The sequence below is a fragment of the Macrobrachium rosenbergii genome, chromosome 1, assembly GCF_040412425.1.
Source record: "Macrobrachium rosenbergii isolate ZJJX-2024 chromosome 1, ASM4041242v1, whole genome shotgun sequence".
Classification (NCBI taxonomy): domain Eukaryota; kingdom Metazoa; phylum Arthropoda; class Malacostraca; order Decapoda; family Palaemonidae; genus Macrobrachium; species Macrobrachium rosenbergii.
Window position 1 is genome coordinate 73,353,393 of NC_089741.1, and position 18,585 is coordinate 73,371,977.

Sequence of the window (18,585 nt, forward strand, 5' to 3'; positions counted from 1 at the left end):
GAGGGGGAGAAACCTCATCAAAGGGCTATGCATGAAAAGGAAATATGATCAGTTCATAAAAGATCGCCAAAGAATGACTACAAATATCGTATGAAAGTATCTTATAGCAAACATAACTAAAAGATTAAAAAATTTCAGACAAATGACCAGCCATGGTTTGATGATATATGCAGACAAGCTTACCATGACAAACAGACGAAATTCAACACATGGAGATGAAATCGTTCACACGAAATTACGCCATTTTTGTTAAATCTCGCCGTGCTGCGAATAGAGTTTACCACACAGCTAAGATAAATTGCAATAATTCGTCCAAGAGGAAACTTGAAGGAATTACTCAGCCTCATCTGTCGTGGACCAAATCAGCATCATCTGTCTTTGGGTTAGGCTCATTTTCCATTCCACAACTGCCAACAGATGATGGTAGATTGGTTACTGGCCATAAGGAAAAGTCTGAACTGATTCTTCGAACTATTGTAACTAGGCAATCAGCTGAGGATGTCCCTCTCCCTGATACTTGTCATCCTGATCCTATTCTTACAAAATTTGCATTTCGCTCTAGGGATGTTAGGAAAATTCTTAATAATCTTAATAGCTGGGGTAAAGATGATCCTAATGGTTCCTTACGTATGTTTTTAAAGATTTATCTAGTGTGTTGTCTCCCGAGATTAATAGATTCTATAGACTTTTATGTCGAGAATGTATCTTTGTGTATGTGTGTAAGCAATTATTACATTGCCTGTTCCAGAGTGGCGAATCTGTATACTGCAGTGACTACACGCCAACTCTTATTCTCCCCGTGCTCTCCAAAGTTGCAGAAAAACTTATTTTTAAGCCACTATAAAAGTATGTGGAACTAATGAAATGTTAACATATACTGTAGGAAGCTATGCTCTTTTAGTTTTGACGTCATTTGCAAGAGAGCCTTGATAAGGGTTTTGAATGTAGAGCAATTCAAATAGATTTTAGTGCTGCTTTCAATTTAGTAACTCATAAGGCGCTTATTTTCAAACTTCAGAATCTTGGAGTGGGTGGATATGCTTTAAGACTACATCAAGGTTTCATTACAAGTAGGTGGCATCGAGTTGCTGTTGATGGGATCCTTTGTAAATGAAGACCTATAGTGTCTGGAGTTCCACGGGGTAGTATTCTTGATCTGCTGTTATTTTTAGTATATACAAGTGACATGGTCGTTGGCCTGGAGAACAAACTTGTTCACATGCCGATAATGCAACACTTGTGGGTGTAGTAAATCTCCACTTAAGAAGCTGCCGTTAGTCTCAGTCAGGACATTGAGTGGGTTATTGAATGATGTAGTTGGTGGGGGTATGAAGCTGAATTCTAGCACAATGAAGGCCTCATATATTTATAACTGTGATGATCAGTGCAACCTGTTTTAGGTCATTTGTGCTTCCTTTACTAGAATACTGCTCTCCGGTGTGGATGTCTGCTTAAGCCAGAGATTTACCTCTTTTCGATAGAGTGATTCGTGGTGGTAGGTTTCTGTTTCCTAACATTAGCAGTTATGACTTCGACTATCGGCAAATGGCTTCTTGTTTATCTGTTTTTCATAAGTCGTATTTTAACAGAGATCTTTTGCATTCACTGTGATCCCTGATCTTCTTTTCCTGCCGAGAGCAACTAGATTTGCTAAACAGCAGCAGCAATCCGCAGTAAATGTACCTCGCTATCGAATTTCTCATTTCCAGGATCCTTGATACCTCACACTATTGGAATGTGGAACAGTCTCCATGAGGATGTTGGGCAACTGTAACTTCAAAAGTACTAGTGAAGATATAACGCATTATTACCCTAAAATAATTCGTGTAGTTTAGTAACTTAAATAAATTTTTTATTTATTTATTGATTTTTTAATGTACATTTTCTTCTCAAAAACCTGATCTCTTCTTTCTGTATTTCCTATCACCTTCTGTTACTTCTTTCATATAACACCATATTCTTTGGAAGCTTGATTTTCAAGTCTGTCCTCTGTGGTCCATATGATTAGGATTTATGCCCTAAATAATAATAATAATAATAATAATAATAATAATAATAATAATAATAATAATAATAATAATAATAATAATAATAATAATTTAATTTTTTTCCACTCCAAGGGCTGTAATTAAAATTTAATCATAATTTTCGCAACTCAATAGATCCTGCCATCTAACAAATAACCTTTATAGAGCAACGCTATTCTTAAAAAGCTCGTTATTTTAATCATGCACTTGCAAAAATACGGGGACCGATGAAAATTGATCCTACCCAAGTGGGACGCGAACTATAAAACGGAAAAAGTCAGCGCTAACCATTTGAATATATTCTTTCACCTGATTTGCAGGAAACCTTCGAAGAACATATTTAATAAATTTTACTCGAAAATTCAAGTTGTAAACAACAAATCTTTTAAGATCTAATTTGGTAAACAGAAAGCCTTGAAAGTAATGATGCAGTATTATGAACTTTAACTTTATCCTTCAAATCGGAATTATAAATAGGGTAGTATCAAAATCCCCCATCTGCATTTGATGGCGAATCACCTGACTCACTCGTATCTACCATGGTCACTAGGTTTCTTATGTACTGGTGATTTCACGTTTTACACACTTCGGTACCAGCTTTCTTGGAAAAATTGTTTAAGATAGATTCGTAATTACATGTATGTGTATCCAGTAATCATGTGAATAAATAATTTTAATTTATTGCTTTTACCTAACTTATAAAACACTAACTAATGCGAGTAATGGATGAATCAGTTCCCCTTTACATCTCAATTTCCTCTTAGAGATTCATTTTACAGGGGACTATGGGTTGCATGGGATTTTTCAGGAACTTGTTTTATTTCCCATTAACCGAAAAGCAGCGTACGTCTTTTATCTTTTATCAAATAACAACAAAGTTGGATTGACTACCACCGGTACTTACGCTCACATCAATACTTGGAGAGTCTAAGCAGGTTTTTTTTTTTTTTTTTTTTTTTTGGTGTTGAACGCGTTTGTACTTAACATCTTATCATATGTTCTGAGAATTATTTACAAAGTAAGACTTGATAAAACATAAGAATAGTGACTTTTGGTAAGTTTTGAGACTTTTTTTACTATCAAGTGACTGTCTTCCCACACAGCACCATGCCTGTAACATCTCGTCAAATCACAAGATAATACTTGATAAGAGAGACATAGTATGATCTCTCTAAACATCAAGCATAGTAGGTAAGTAATGAAGTGGTTAGTTGTCATTTATGTTTTAAATGCACTTTTTTTCCGTAGCATTGTGTATTATAGCGGTCTGCAGGAGTTACGCATACAAAAATAAAGAAAAGCTTTACTCCCAAAGCAATAATTTTAGTTTTTCTTTGAGGTCAATAAAGTATCCTGACTAATGAAATTTCCTTGAATACTTGACCTTAGCCTAAGCAACGCCATGCGATTTTTTTTTTTTTCACCTCGAATTATCTGTGACCGTTATTCGCGTAACTTGATGTCTTATGTCTTATACCCTTTGTTACATGTTTTACATTGCAATATGATTATGGATAACTTCTGAGATATTTTAAGAAGCTTAAAGCTACTCTGAATTATCTGAAGATTCAGGTATGGATAATTATTGCTCTTTGACAAATCATTATAATTGAAACTACATTGCTATCTTTAAAATAATTATAACTGATAAATAGGTCTGTGATAAGGACTAACTCTCTCTCTCTCTCTCTCTCTCTCTCTCTCTCTCTCTCTCTCTCTCTCTCTCTCTCTCTCTCAGTATGTTATATTTCTGTGTAACTGAGGTAGAATATGTACCTGATTAACTATTATCAGAATATCTTAGGTTAAATGTAATCCCAATGATAAAATAAGTCATCAACAGTCTCTACGACTTTTTGTGTATCGAAAAGTCTGACATCATAAACTTCTTTTTAATCACGTATGCACCTACAGAGTAGGACTCAACCAAACACTGTCATCTTCAAGGAACGCTGCATTAAATTTAAACGGAGTCATTATTTCTGAAGAATACCTGCTTGCTTCAATAAAGAATAAGATATTCATGACTGGCAAATAGAGCAGGAGAGAGAAAGGTATATCTCCGGCGCTTGGACCTGGAGACTTGTTGAGAGAAAATAAAAGCAAACAGAAGTGGCTGTTTTCAAAGTGGCAACTGAAATATGTTTATTTTTCTCTTTTTTCTTAATTTCTGGTCCTATTTTTGTACAGTACTTGTATTTTCCTCTCTGCAAAGTCATATCCACAAAAAAAGTGTGTAAAAAGTAGTATTAAAATTAAGCCCAAAAAACACACAACAGTACTTTCTGATAGACAATTATATAACAAGTACATATATAAAATTAGGGATAAATGATAATTGTGATAATTGTGATACTGTAACACCATAAACGGAAACAATTATCCAGTTCCTTTTAAATGGTCCAGTACTTAGAGAATGATCATTTTTCTGTTGCTGAATTCTCAGTATCATAATCTTTAACGCCAATAAATAAGTTGCGGTAAATAAATTAGGAAGATTTGTATTTTTCTCTGAGGCGGTAAAAATGAAACACCTATTATGATAAAAAATGAGAGTGAAGAAGTACCTTAGAATATTATTGATAATCTCTTGTTCTCGTATATATAAATGAAGTAAAATTTACAATTATTATGATGTTATGTCAACAAAGATTTCATTAATAAATGCACGGCATAAAAAAGAAAGAAAAAAAAAAGTTTTCTAAAGTAATTTATCATGAAATTAAACATTATTCTGAACTCTTGTCCAGTGTATTAAACAGAGACCACAATACTGGAATAAATAAACGGAAGACGTTTCAAACGTCAGAATTAAAGGAAAGTTTTAACGAACAAATACCACAGTTCTTCAGTACGTTTCAACGCAGATATTTTAAATCTACTCTTTGTATATAAGCTGCACATTTTATTAACAAATTTTATTTTCATTGGTGCGATCATTACCTGTTAATTAAATTGAATATATGAAAAGGAAATGAATCTTTTGTATAATGAATTTTTATGCGTCGTAAATTAGCCCTACAGAGCACAATATCCTGAACAAGGAATTACACTTCTCGTTGCATTTTTGGGATACAGTATCACACAAATAAAATAAAAACAATTAAACAATGAAAAGTGAGTCACAGTTAGAGGATTAATTTATAACATTTCAATATTAAGCTTCTGTTACGAGACTAAATAATAAAATATTTTCATGTTGATTTTAACGGTTTCAGATAAAAAAAAGGACCGTTAACCAATCTGAAATCAGATTTCAGATGGTGTTCAGAACTGCCTTAATCTTGAGCTGTAAGTACGCGGTTTCACATCGTTAATGGGGATCTTTTTTTCTTTTGTTTTTCATCGGTCATGATCCTAATGTGTGCTATGAAGCAAAAAAATATTACATGAACACATACAGTATATGTATGTATGTATGTATACACACACACCACACACACACACACACACACACACACACACACACACACACACACACACACATATATATATATATATATATATATATATATATATATATATATATATATATATATATATATATATATATATATATATATATATATGCATGATATTTTATATTCAGAATTATTAAACGGCAAATATCATTTAATATTTTATTAATTATATTCACTTAGTCACATCACTGAACAATGACAGGTATTTTTCATGAAGTGAAAAGACTATCATAATATCAAGTAAATTGAATAGTTGCATTATTTTCAAATGAAAAATATTGGGGCGAAAGCATTCTGATGTGTTAAACCTCTTGAAATCGAATTCAAACCCATAAGAATCTCTATTTAAATACACTGTTTTCGACGACTTATGGACTCTAGGTTGCACTAACGTTTGATACCACTTATTTTGCAGTATAAAATTTATAACAAAGTGAAGCAATTGTGTTCCAAACGGAAATAAAGAACAAAAAAGAATATCCTGGTGAGTTCTTTGGAAATTTATTATACCATCTACCAGGTAGATGGTATAATATATATCCAAAGAATTTACCAACCTATTCTGTTTTCTTTCTGTATTTCCTATTGAAACACGATTGCTTTACTTTATTACAATTTTTGTACTACAAAATAAATGGTAATTTATTTCCAAGCAAAGCTGGCCGTACACATGCACGACTGGCACACTGATTTCACAAATGCCTATTCGATTTCACAAGGTAAACGCTCAAATAACCAAGAACAACAATTTAAGTTACTTTAAAATTTTACTAAATGACTCTGAAAGAGAGAGAGAGAGAGAGAGAGAGAGAGAGAGAGAGAGAGAGAGAGAGAGAGAGAGAGAGAGAGTATAGTTATAACGCCAAGACCTCTCAGATCAGAATGACAGATTTACTTTTTTAGTCAAAAGCCAAAGCCCGGATTGATAGAACATTCTAGCATTCGCTAAATGACTTAACTATCGAGGCAAAACATATTGGTGAAAGGCGACGCGATCAGGATGATGCAACTGTCGCGATCGGGACGCGTCCCAGCAATAAATTACGTAACCAACACGTGGGTAGTTCTCTCTCTCTCTCTCTCTCTCTCTCTCTCTCTCTCTCTCTAAGAGTAAAAAATGGTGAAATGTTCGTCTTGACATTAATTTTGAATACGTGGCCAAGTGCCCATCTGAAGTTGTGCAGAACTATACGTGCTCAATCGGTCATATGGAAATCACATGGTACTTGAATAAAAAAAGACCCCATGACTGTCCATTCACAAGAGGCTGAGTGACGCAATCTCTGAACCACGCTATTAAGTTATCTTAAAGATTCTAAATTACGCTATTACTTCTTGTGAAATCCATATAGATATTTTAATAAATGCCATTTCTATATATTATATACAATAACTCGTGAACATAGAAAAATTATTCGACAATTATCATAACATTCTGGAAAAATTATACTTATACATTTTACAAGAGAACATCATAAGATTATTATATATATATATATATATATATATATATATATATATATATATATATATATATATATATATATATATATATATATATATATACATATATATATATACATATATATATATATATATATATATATATATATATATATATATATATATATATATATATATATATATATATATATATATATATGTATATATATATGTATATATATATGTATATATATATATATATATATATATATATATATATATATATATATATATATATATATATATATATATATATATATATATATATATATATATATATATATATATATATATATATATATATGAATTTTATGACACAATCATGGCAAACATTAAGCTACAATGTGTGTGTGCGTATGTGTCTGTTTATCTATAATCTGTATGCTCTTTGAATAAAAGAAATAAAGAAAAATAAAAGAAAGAAGGCGCCAATTGCCTACCAAAATAAGAACTCAGGAGGGAATTTCAGTATAGTTAGTAACAGGGTCGGATGGACCTTCGAAGTTTTGGAATGTCATCAGAATGATTTGTGTCATCTTCCAATTTCTCCAAGGGCGAGGTACTCTTTCGTGGAATGTTAATGATTTTTCTGAGAAAAGATTTTTGCTTTTATGGACTGATATAAAAAAAAGAAAAATTGCCCGAGATGTGGACCCTCTTATATTTGTTCACGGGAAAACCGCATGAAGTGAATATAATGCGATTTTGTCAGTGAATATATATTCATATACGCTGTATTTTCATAATCAATTTTTATATTTTCTGATTTCCTTAAATTCTATTGATATCAAGAGAACCATAAACTGCTCTGAACATAATAAAGAAAACTAAGATTCAATAAAACTATTTTGACTCCGCTTGTGAACAGATCAAAGTCTCGTGCCTTGGTGGCATGCATTCAGAAATTCTGTCTCCTTATTTTATTTTCTGAAGAGGATCTAGCAACGTCAATGGTACTTGAGCCAGAATAAAAACTTTGGCCTTCTGGGACGAATAAAGAATATTTTTGTTCTTATGATCTTACGTATGATCTCATGAAATTACCGTTTCATGTATCCTTTACTTTTCAGTGGTAGGGAAACTAAAATTCTTACATGATTTTTTATGAAATTCTTCGACATTTTGTAAGTTTACAAATAATAACGTATATATTTATCAGTTAGCACGAATCTTATTTCTACATTACGAGATGGACTGATTCTGAGTGTATAATAACTTCTTTTACGTCAGTAATCCTAAGAACAGCGAAGGCAATATTTTTACTATGCCATGTATTCTCGTGAATCGTTCAGCAACAATCCACTAATGTATTAACCAAGAAAGTTACAGGATCTGTCACTATCAAAACTACTTCTCAGTGTCTGTTTGGGGGGGGTGTAAAATAGAAACTGAACACTAAGAAATGCTGCAAGAGCACACCAGCGCAGAGTAGAACCACAAATTAAATACACCAAAGTGATCTTCCTTAACATTATCAAACATTCTAAAGCCAATATGTTCCATGACGTTTAATATACGAATTGAAGGGTTTTTGGAGGAAAAATAAACGCAAATAATATTTGACCATTATCAGCACGATTTAAGAATTCTCAAGTAAAGGTATTAAAGAATAAAGTATAAATAAACATATGGATGTCAGTGAATATTGTTCACATTACAGATTTAGAAAGAGAGAGAGAGAGAGAGAGAGAGAGAGAGAGAGAGAGAGAGAGAGAGAGAGAGAGAGAATGTGTCAGCTTTCAAAAGGAAAAGAATTCTCGTTAACAAAATATTTTACATAATTCTTTAATACAAGTGATGAAATTCTTGTATTTGACACAAAGACATATGATTAGACGTGAGTAATTCATGAGACAGACAGATAGGTAGACATAAATATTGAGAGAGAGAGAGAGAGAGAGAGAGAGAGAGAGAGAGAGAGAGAGAGAGAGAGAGAGAGAGAGAGAGAGAGAGAGAGGCTTAATGAAAAGAAATTACTTAACAATTATTTACTCATTATTTTCAGGAGTAAATGAGAAGAGTGCCTGCAATATACTGTTGAGATTCCATTGAATAAGTGACTACTCTGCTAGTGCTAGTATTCTGACATCCCTGTTCGTTACCCTACAAATCACTCGTCATTAGGCTGGTTTGCCTCCGTTGAATTCAGTTACTCAGGATTTTTGATAATTTCGTTAACACATAGCCTTACAAATGTGAACAAATACCCATACAAATTCAGGAGTTATATATATATATATATATATATATATATATATATATATATATATATATATATATATATATATATATATATATATATATATATATATATATATATATATATATATATATATATATATATATATATATATATATATATATATATATATATATATATATATATATATATATATATATATATATATATATATATATATATATATATATATATATATATATATATATATATATATATATATATATATATATATATATATATATATATATATATATATATATATATATATATATATATATATATATATATATATATATATATATATATATATATATATATATATATATATATATATATATATATATATATATATATATATATATATATATATATATATATATATATATATATATATATATTGCAATGAAGGAATCTTCTTTCCAAGCAACCTCATCCATTTTACCATGATAATGTAACCGATAAGAGACTACCATTCATTTTAATTATTTCTTACAAAGAAGGAACTGTGGGTTTCATTTGCCCCTTTACCAATTCTTTCTTTTCCTTTATGGGTAAGCCTAATCCTCTCTCTCTCTGTCCAAAATGACTGCTTAAGATTATGATTTCTAGGTGAGGCCTCCGAAGATGCAAATTCCTCACCGGCATTGGACAACAGGAATGGGAGGAACCAAAAAAGAGAAAGTCTGACCGCTTTGCCACATGGGAATGCCCACGTGCATAATGCTACAGAACACGAGGTGGAGATTGACCTTTGCGCCACCTACTTGGATGCCAAGGCGTAATTCCCCGAGGTTATAAATAGACGATGCTACAACAGTCAGAGAGAGAAGTGCTCAGAACTCCACCAAGGAGAAATGTCCTTGCCTTTGCCTGTCCCCTGTACCCTCCACGTGTTCGACTCCCCGGAGGTTCGGATCAGTACAGTTTGTTGTGGCATCCTTTTATTCTCTCCCTCCAGCACCAGAGCCCCTATTGTATAAGGACATCGTCATCTTGATGAAGGTTATGTACCATAATAAGGTTTCTTAGTCAGTCACGATCCTGTTATTTCTTTGTCTGATTTATTTTCTATTTCCATCGTACGTTCACCTTCAGTAATTTGTGGTGAAGCATCAAGTGTTAACGTAATTATGCATTTAGTCTTGAGCTGAGTTATTTGGCACCATTTGTACATTCTCTCAGTTCCCTTTGAGCATCTTATTATTCTTGCAAGTAATAATGTTGCATATCTTGCTGTGGAACCACTCTCGGCTCTATCCCATGTGCAGTGGCCTTATGCCGCCCCTTAATCTATCCCTCTGCAATGTTCCTGTTATGAAGACATCATCAGCGTAGAATATTTCTCCTGTGCAGGATTCATTCATTTAGCAGGTCCTTATTATTACCTGCCCAGTAATTTGTCATTCTTCTGATCTGTGTTTATTTTATGTAATTTAATTAAATAAGAGAACCCTTGAGTTTACATAATCTTCCCCCACATGAAGAAGGCCCTCAGCCAGCATTGTTTCCCTTGATTTATTCATCTACAGAGTTGGCTTAACGGACCAGTCTTATTGGTCAGATTTCTTAGTAATATACAGTAGATTTGTTGATAATGTAAAGAACTCCCTGTGATTATCTGTTGCCACCCAGAATCAAGTATCAAAGGCAAATACGTAGCATTGATCAGCCTTGCTGAGTATGCAATTGCATTGCAGTTATCAGTAGAATAGTAACTGCTAGCTGGTCTGCATGATTAGAGATGACCCTGGTATCACACCCCCTCCATTTTAAGCACATGAGAAGCTCCAGCTCCACAGCTTAAGTGCAAGTGTCAAAATATTTTGTTTAGGTTTATGCTAGTTGTGAATAGTGACTGCAATCACTGTTAGGTAACTGATAGAACATGTGCATGCCAATTTAGTTCATGAGAAGAGAGCGTGTATTAACCATTCCACATGACTTTTGTGTTATAGCATGTTAGCTGCATGTTTTAAGAATAGGAAGGTAGGGAGCAACTCAGTCGAAGAGTTAATAAAAGGAATAATACCCTTATTCCTTCGTCCCCTTGATAAGGACAATTTGAAAGTCCCGAATGCCTAGATAGGCACATTGTGTAGGCAACCACCAAGGCTTTGATTTCAGCTATTTTCGTATCACTGGATTTATCTTCTCTCTTTCTCTCTCTCGCTTGATTGACAGGTAAAGCTAGAAAGTATTTAGGAATCTAAATTTCCACTCTCCAGTCGACAGAAAAGTAAATTCCAACCTGGAATCTTCAACTCCAGGCCATGTGGCCCCATCCCTATCCGTCTGCCATCTTTAATTTTAAGATCCATTAAAAATTCCGTTGTTATAAATGACACATGCACAGTGCTCATATATAAATCCCTTACTTTTGCTTGCTAAATTTTATCCATATATCCATGTAGATCACCAAATTTTTTAGAATAAAATCATTTTGAATTCTTTAACTGAGTCAGATATTCCTATGTGAACTCGCAGTATTCCTGTAATTTTATTTATTGAAGAATTTCATTTTCATCTATTACTGAAGTGAAGCCTCGAGAGCGAGAAAAGGGGTTGCCCAGGCAATCGCCAGACAAGTGGCGAAGAGCCCCACACACCCCAAAACCTGTCTGACTCATCCATTGGTGGCAGATGTCATGAGACCAGAAGTAAACTTTAGGGTACTATTATTAGTTGCGTGCGAGCTAAGGTTAGTTTTGTTAACAAAGAATGAACATTTTTTCCTTCACCACACATACCTTTTGGCAGTCCAGACTGCCCGTACAAGATAAGTTTAAGCATGTTTTTCTTACCCTCGTGCATTGGAGATTTTAATATTCGATGTTATCGATGTACTGTTCTCATCAGGCCACATTTAAATTATTTCGACAGCACAAGGAAAATTCCCTTTACACACCATAAGTGTATAACCCCGTAAGCCTTTTTATTAGTTCTGCAGTCTCTCCACAAAATAAAATATACATAAAGGCTTATGTTAGCTTAGGCTAATTTTCATTCATTACAAATGGCTGAGTCTCAGTCTTATTCAGACATATTAATCTTCGTTCATTACAAATGGCTGAGTCTCAGTCTTATTCAGATATATTAATTTTCATTCACTTCAAATAATATTGAGTCTCTTCAGACATATTGAACTTGTTCACTCGAACAGCCCAGAGGCTTTTAGACATATTGAAATTGTTTCATCACAAATTTTGATTCGTATGCAGACACCCTCAACCTGTTCATTTTGAACAATATTGAGTCTCTTCAGATGTATTGAACTTGTTCATTTAAACAGCCCTGAGTCTATTAGACATATTGAAACCAGTTCATCACGAATAAACTTGAGTCTTTTGAAACACCCTGAGTCTTTTTCAGACACCCTGAAATTTGAGTCTTTTCAGGCACATTGATTATCTAAAGCATCATACCATTATAAGCGTTATCTCAAGATGTCTACGACTTCCAGATCCCAGCAAAATGAGGAATTCAAGTTCTACATGTCTGCTGGAAAGTACACAGGACTGTCAGGACTAGCCCTAGAGGATTGGGTCCAAGAGAGAGTAGACAATGCCAAGGCAGAAATAGAGACAGAAAGAATAGCCCAGAAGAAATGAGAAGAGGCAGAAAGGCAGGAGAAGGAGAAAGAAAGAATAGCTTCGGAGAAACGAGAAGAGGCAAAAAGGTAGGAGAAGAAGGAGGAAAGAATAGCCTGGGAGAAACGAGAAGAGGCAGAAAGGCAGGAGAAAGAGGCACCAACGCAGGAGAAGCAGAAATAAAGGTAGGAAAGGGAGAAAGAAGGCATGCGCAATACACCAACACCCTCTCCACATTCAATCCTCAGCAGTGTAGACTCCCTCATAAGACAGTGGGATGAAGCTGAGCCCGAAACCTGGCTCGACCATATTGCAAAGGTCTGATGACCTGTCAGCCCTCTTCTGAAGTGTCTCTGATCCTGGGAAAGCACCTTGAAGGAAAAGGTGACATTGCATTCAATACTCTCCCACCTGAAGATCAAGGAAATCTCGCCCTTGTCCGCCAAGCCATCATAAAGGCTTTTGAGATAACTCCCAATTGTTGGAGGAAAAGGTGGAGAAATATGCCCAAAGGGTCAGGCCAAACCTGGTCTGAGTGGATTTTTAGAAAAACCCAAGCCTTAAAATGATGGCTAGAATCCCTTAAAGCCACGAGTGCAGTGGAAAACGTCAAACTCTTCCAGCTTGAGGACTCTCTACATTACGCCCATTGCCACCCATCTATGTGACAAGGGGCCTAAGACAGTGGTCGAGTGCTGTTGTTGGGCTGATGTTTGGGATACGCATCATCCCTACCTTACTTCCCATGGACGGTATCAATCACTTTAAGATGATACTCCCTACTGTCAAGTTGAGGATCACAACAACTCGTAGATCTGAAATCTGCAACCTCTCAGTAGATAGACAGATTCCTGGAGGTTATGGCCTCCTCCTGGGACAAAACTTCCAGTCCCCATTAAATTTACAGCAATCCTGGAGTCCAGACCCATTCTTTAGGCATGAGTAAGCCTCAACAGCCTGCATTCATCCCACTGCCAGTGCCACCTGAATACACTGTGCAGTGGCCACCTCCATCTAAGCAAATTTCAAAGCCCAGTCCTGTGCCAGGCCCTACCCCAGTGCCAATGCCAAGGCACAAAATACATCTCCCTCCAGGAGATCCCATCTTAAGTCGCAATCCCTGCCAGTGCCACTTGGGTGCACTGAGCAGTGCCAGGTTCCACCTGTCCTGAACGACGAGCAAGTTCCCAATACAATACCAGTGCCTGAGCCTGCCTTAGTGCCAGTGACGGAGCATGTCCCCGATCTCCTTTCCAGAGATCCCAGCCTGGGTCCCCTCTCTTCTCCTGGCTTGGCTTCTCTACCAGTGCAGGTAAGAGAGACGGATCCTTCCAACCACAACTAAAGCTCACCCAAAAGTGCGGCCTCACAACCTGTGCCTAAGCTGGTCAGTTTAACTTGCAAGCCTCTCACGCCCACACCGACCTCTTTCTTTCTGTCCCAGTCTGCCGCAGACACACCCACGAGGAAGTATTCTGACATATCTCAAATGGCCAGTGAACTCAAGGAACTGCAACGGATCATGGTAGAGCTTGTAAGAAAGGCCCCTGCGTCAGCCGTCAAAGAAGCCGACACAGGTGGCACTCAAATACCCTCCTCTGTCTCAGTTCCACCAATTCCCCAGCCAAGACAAACTGTTCGCCTAAAGGAAGTCGACGGAAGGAATACCACAGGCATGGATAATTCCAGGTAGCTTAAAGAGAGTCACTGAGCTCTCCTGGCACCATTGCCAAACTGGCACCTCTATCCAGAAGAGGATGTCAGGGTTCTTCACCTATTTATTTTCCTTACAACTCTGTAATTTATTCTTTTATTTTTAACATTTCCCTTTCCTTATTTTTTATTATTACTCAAATTTATTTTACACCTTACCATGGCTTACATTCTACTTTAATTCCCTGTGTCAATGCAGAGTGCCATTGACAGGTATTCCAATTTTATAAATCCTATGACTTCCCTTTCATATCTATTACACCATGATACATTTAAAATAAGATATGACATAGCCATTAGGTATTACTATATGATTGCCAAATTGGCACAGTGCCATCATAATAGATGTTGGCAAATGATCCTGTCGAAGGAGTCATGCCCTCTGGTAGCCTTGCGGCCTTCTTGGAATGAAGAATGACCCTAGCCGTTTTCCGTAAGGTAAGGGAAAATAATTTCAACATATTTAATCATCATGTTTTACAACCATCACTGATTATTTTGAATCTGTCATCTAATCTCTGTTTATTTCTGTAATAAATCTTGAGTCTCAGACTCACGACCTTGTGTTTATAGTGCCCAAATGGCACCGAACTGGTGCTCTCAAGTATCGTGGCAACATATAACTAAGCCCACACTTACTTTATTGTAATGTCTCTTCCAGGCAGACTAACTGCATGTTTGCAAAACCCGTACTTGAGTTATTATTAAGAGTGAATGGAGTATCTCTAGAATTAACCTAGTATTAATTCATTATTTCACCTATACTGTTATGCTGTGAATATACTTTGATTGATATTCATCATACGCTGCTTTAAGGTTATAGGAATTTAATGAAAGAATACGTCATTCACAGCAGCAAGTACTTATTCTGCATTAAACATAAATGTCAAAATTGATGTTTTGCATTTTAAAATTAATTGCTACATAAAAATTTAAGTTAAATTATAGGGCACTAGAGGGAAGTGAGAGGGAAATAAAGTAAAGCCTTTAAGTGAGTTTGCTGGCTGGTAATCATTCACACCCAGTCTTGGGTGTAAATGCTAACTTGATTGGGAGGTGCAATGAAGGAAACATCTTTCCAAGCAATCTCACCCGTTTTACCATAATAATGTCACCGATAGAGACTAACATTCATTTTAATTATTTCTTGAATAGAAAGAGCTGTGGGTTTCATTCGCCCCTTCACCAGTTCTCTCCTTTCCCTATGTGGGTAAGCCTAGTCCTCTCTCTCTCTCTCTCTCTCTCTCTCTCTCTCTCTCTCTCTCTCTCTCTCTCCAAAATGAGTGCCTAAGATTCTGATTTCTAGGTGTGGCCTCCGAAGATGCAAATTCCTCTGCCACGCGGGAATGCCCACCTGCATAATGCTACAGAACACGAGATGGAAATTGACTTTTGTGCCACCTTCCTGGATGCCAAGGCGTAATTCCTCGAGATTATAAATGGACCATGCAACAGCAGTCAGAGAGAGAAGCGCCCAGAACTCCACCAAGGAGAAATGTCCTTGCCACTGCCTGTCCCTTGTACCCTCCATATGTTCGACTCCCCGGAGGTTTGGATCAGTATGCTTTGTTGTGGCATCCCTTTATTCTCTCCCTCCAGCACCAGAGCCCCTGTTGTATAAGGACATCGTCATCTTGATGAAGGTTATGTACCAGAATAAGGTTTCTTAGTCAGTCACGATCCTGTTATTTCTTTGGCTGATTTTTTTTCTATTTCCATTGTGTGATCACCTTCAGTAATTTGTGTTGAAACATCAAGTCTTAACATAATTATGCATTTAGTCTTAAGCTGAGTTATTTGGCGCCATTTGTGCATTCCCTTAGTTCCCTTTGAGTGTCTTATTATTCTTGCAAGTAACCATCTTGTATATCTTGTAGATCAGCCCTGGCTGTGGAACCACTCTCGGCTCTATCCCATGTGCAGTGGCCTTATGCCACCCCTTAATCTACCCCTCTGCAATATTCCTGTTATGAAGACATCATCAGTGTAAAACAACTCTCCTGTGTAGGATTCGTTCATTTAGCCAGCCCTTATTATTTCCTGCCCAATCATTAGTCATTCTTCTGATCTGTGTTTATTATGCAGATATAATTAATTAAGAGAACCATTGAATTTACGTAATCTTCCCTCACATGAAAAAGGGCCTCAGCCAGCATTGTTTCCCTTGATTTATTCATTTACGGAGTTGCCTTAACCAGTCTTATTAGTCAGATTTCTTAGTAATATACAGAAGATTTTTTGATAATGTAAAAACTCCCTGCGATTATCCGTTGCCACCCAGAATCAAGTATCAAAGGCAAATATGTAGCAATATATATATATATATATATATATATATATATATATATATATATATATATATATATATATATATATATATATATATATATATATATATATATATATATATATATATATATATATATATATATATATATATATATATATATATATATATATATATATATATATATATATATATATATAAATATATATATATATATATATATATATATATATATATATATATATATATATATATATATATATATATATATATATATATATATATATATATATATATATATATATATATATATATATATATATATATATATTATGACATATATTCTCCACCTCGTATCTGTGCAGACTTGAAATAGGGTTTAGAATCCTATTCTTTAAGGAGTAGGGCCCCCAGGACCTACACACAGAGGTGTGAAGAGTACTTTTAATGAGCGGCTGTCATCAAGGTTTTAGGCAGAGAATTAGATTATCCCTTAGAGAGCACTTAGAGACAGGGAAACGAACATCCCAGATTTTAATCGCTTTTTCAATTAGACTCCTACTATGTGAACTTTTGTACTGGCGTATTGAACGCTCTTTACAGATTACAGCGGAAAACCAATGCTTAGGGTAAAACAGCGTCCCGCTCAGGCAAAATCAAAAGTCATAAAGGCCAACGAGACTCCCCATTCATCATCAGTCTGTTACCCTGTCTGTGTGAGAGCAGTCTCGTTGCTAAATAGAGGTCAAGCCACGTTACCAACTTTGCCACTGCTTTTCATTGCACTCTTTTTCTGTTAACTGGAATTCTAATCAGACTACAAGAGGTCAAAACCACCAGTGGTTTCGTGAGATCCAATGGAAGACATTGTAGATAATTTAGCCATCACTGCAAAAGTGACTTGCAAGGTAACCCACGGTACGTGTAAGACATTCGAGTGTTGCCAGCTCTCTGTTCCTTATACTGAACCTCCTATTTCAAGTTTCCTCGTTTCTCTCCCCGTAGTTACTTCTCAATATCCCATTTCCCAGTATTAAAGTGTTTTCCTGTGTGATATAATTTTAGTGACTTAATGGTACATTGTTCATAGTGAAGTAATTTATTCATTCCTCCCATGTGTCATTAATGCTAGGGAAAGAACCCATTATCCACAAAGCTTTACCTGGAATTATCCTATTTCCAGATATGTGTTATCTCGATAACCTCATCTCCTTCACCACTGTCTTGCTTAATGAAAACTGCCCAAGGAAGGCAACAGATTCAACATTGCAACATTTTTAAGCTATACTCTCCTCTAGCCGAATTCCATTTGAGTCTCATTGTGGCTGTCCGATTATTAATAACCGTCTGAGTGCTTTGTCCTGTTTTGCCCCGCTATAACTGTGTGCAATAAAGTATAATTTGGTAAGTAAACAGAGTTTCATGTTATTTTACTGATTACGTTTAGCCATGGTAAGTGGTTTTGCAAGGTCTTAAGGTAAAATCTCCATTACATCTACCCCTTCCCGTTCTAAATACGTAGAAATATATATATATATATATATATATATATATATATATATATATATATATATATATATATATATATATATATATATATATATATATATATATACATGCATATGAGGAATAATAATAGGTAGACCCGTACCTGGTAAACGTTTCGAGGCTGTAACATACCTAATCATCAGGCAGTCTAAAAAACTAAATACAATATCTTCGGCGAAGGTGTACTTTTGGACTTAAGAAGACATTTTCTCAAAGT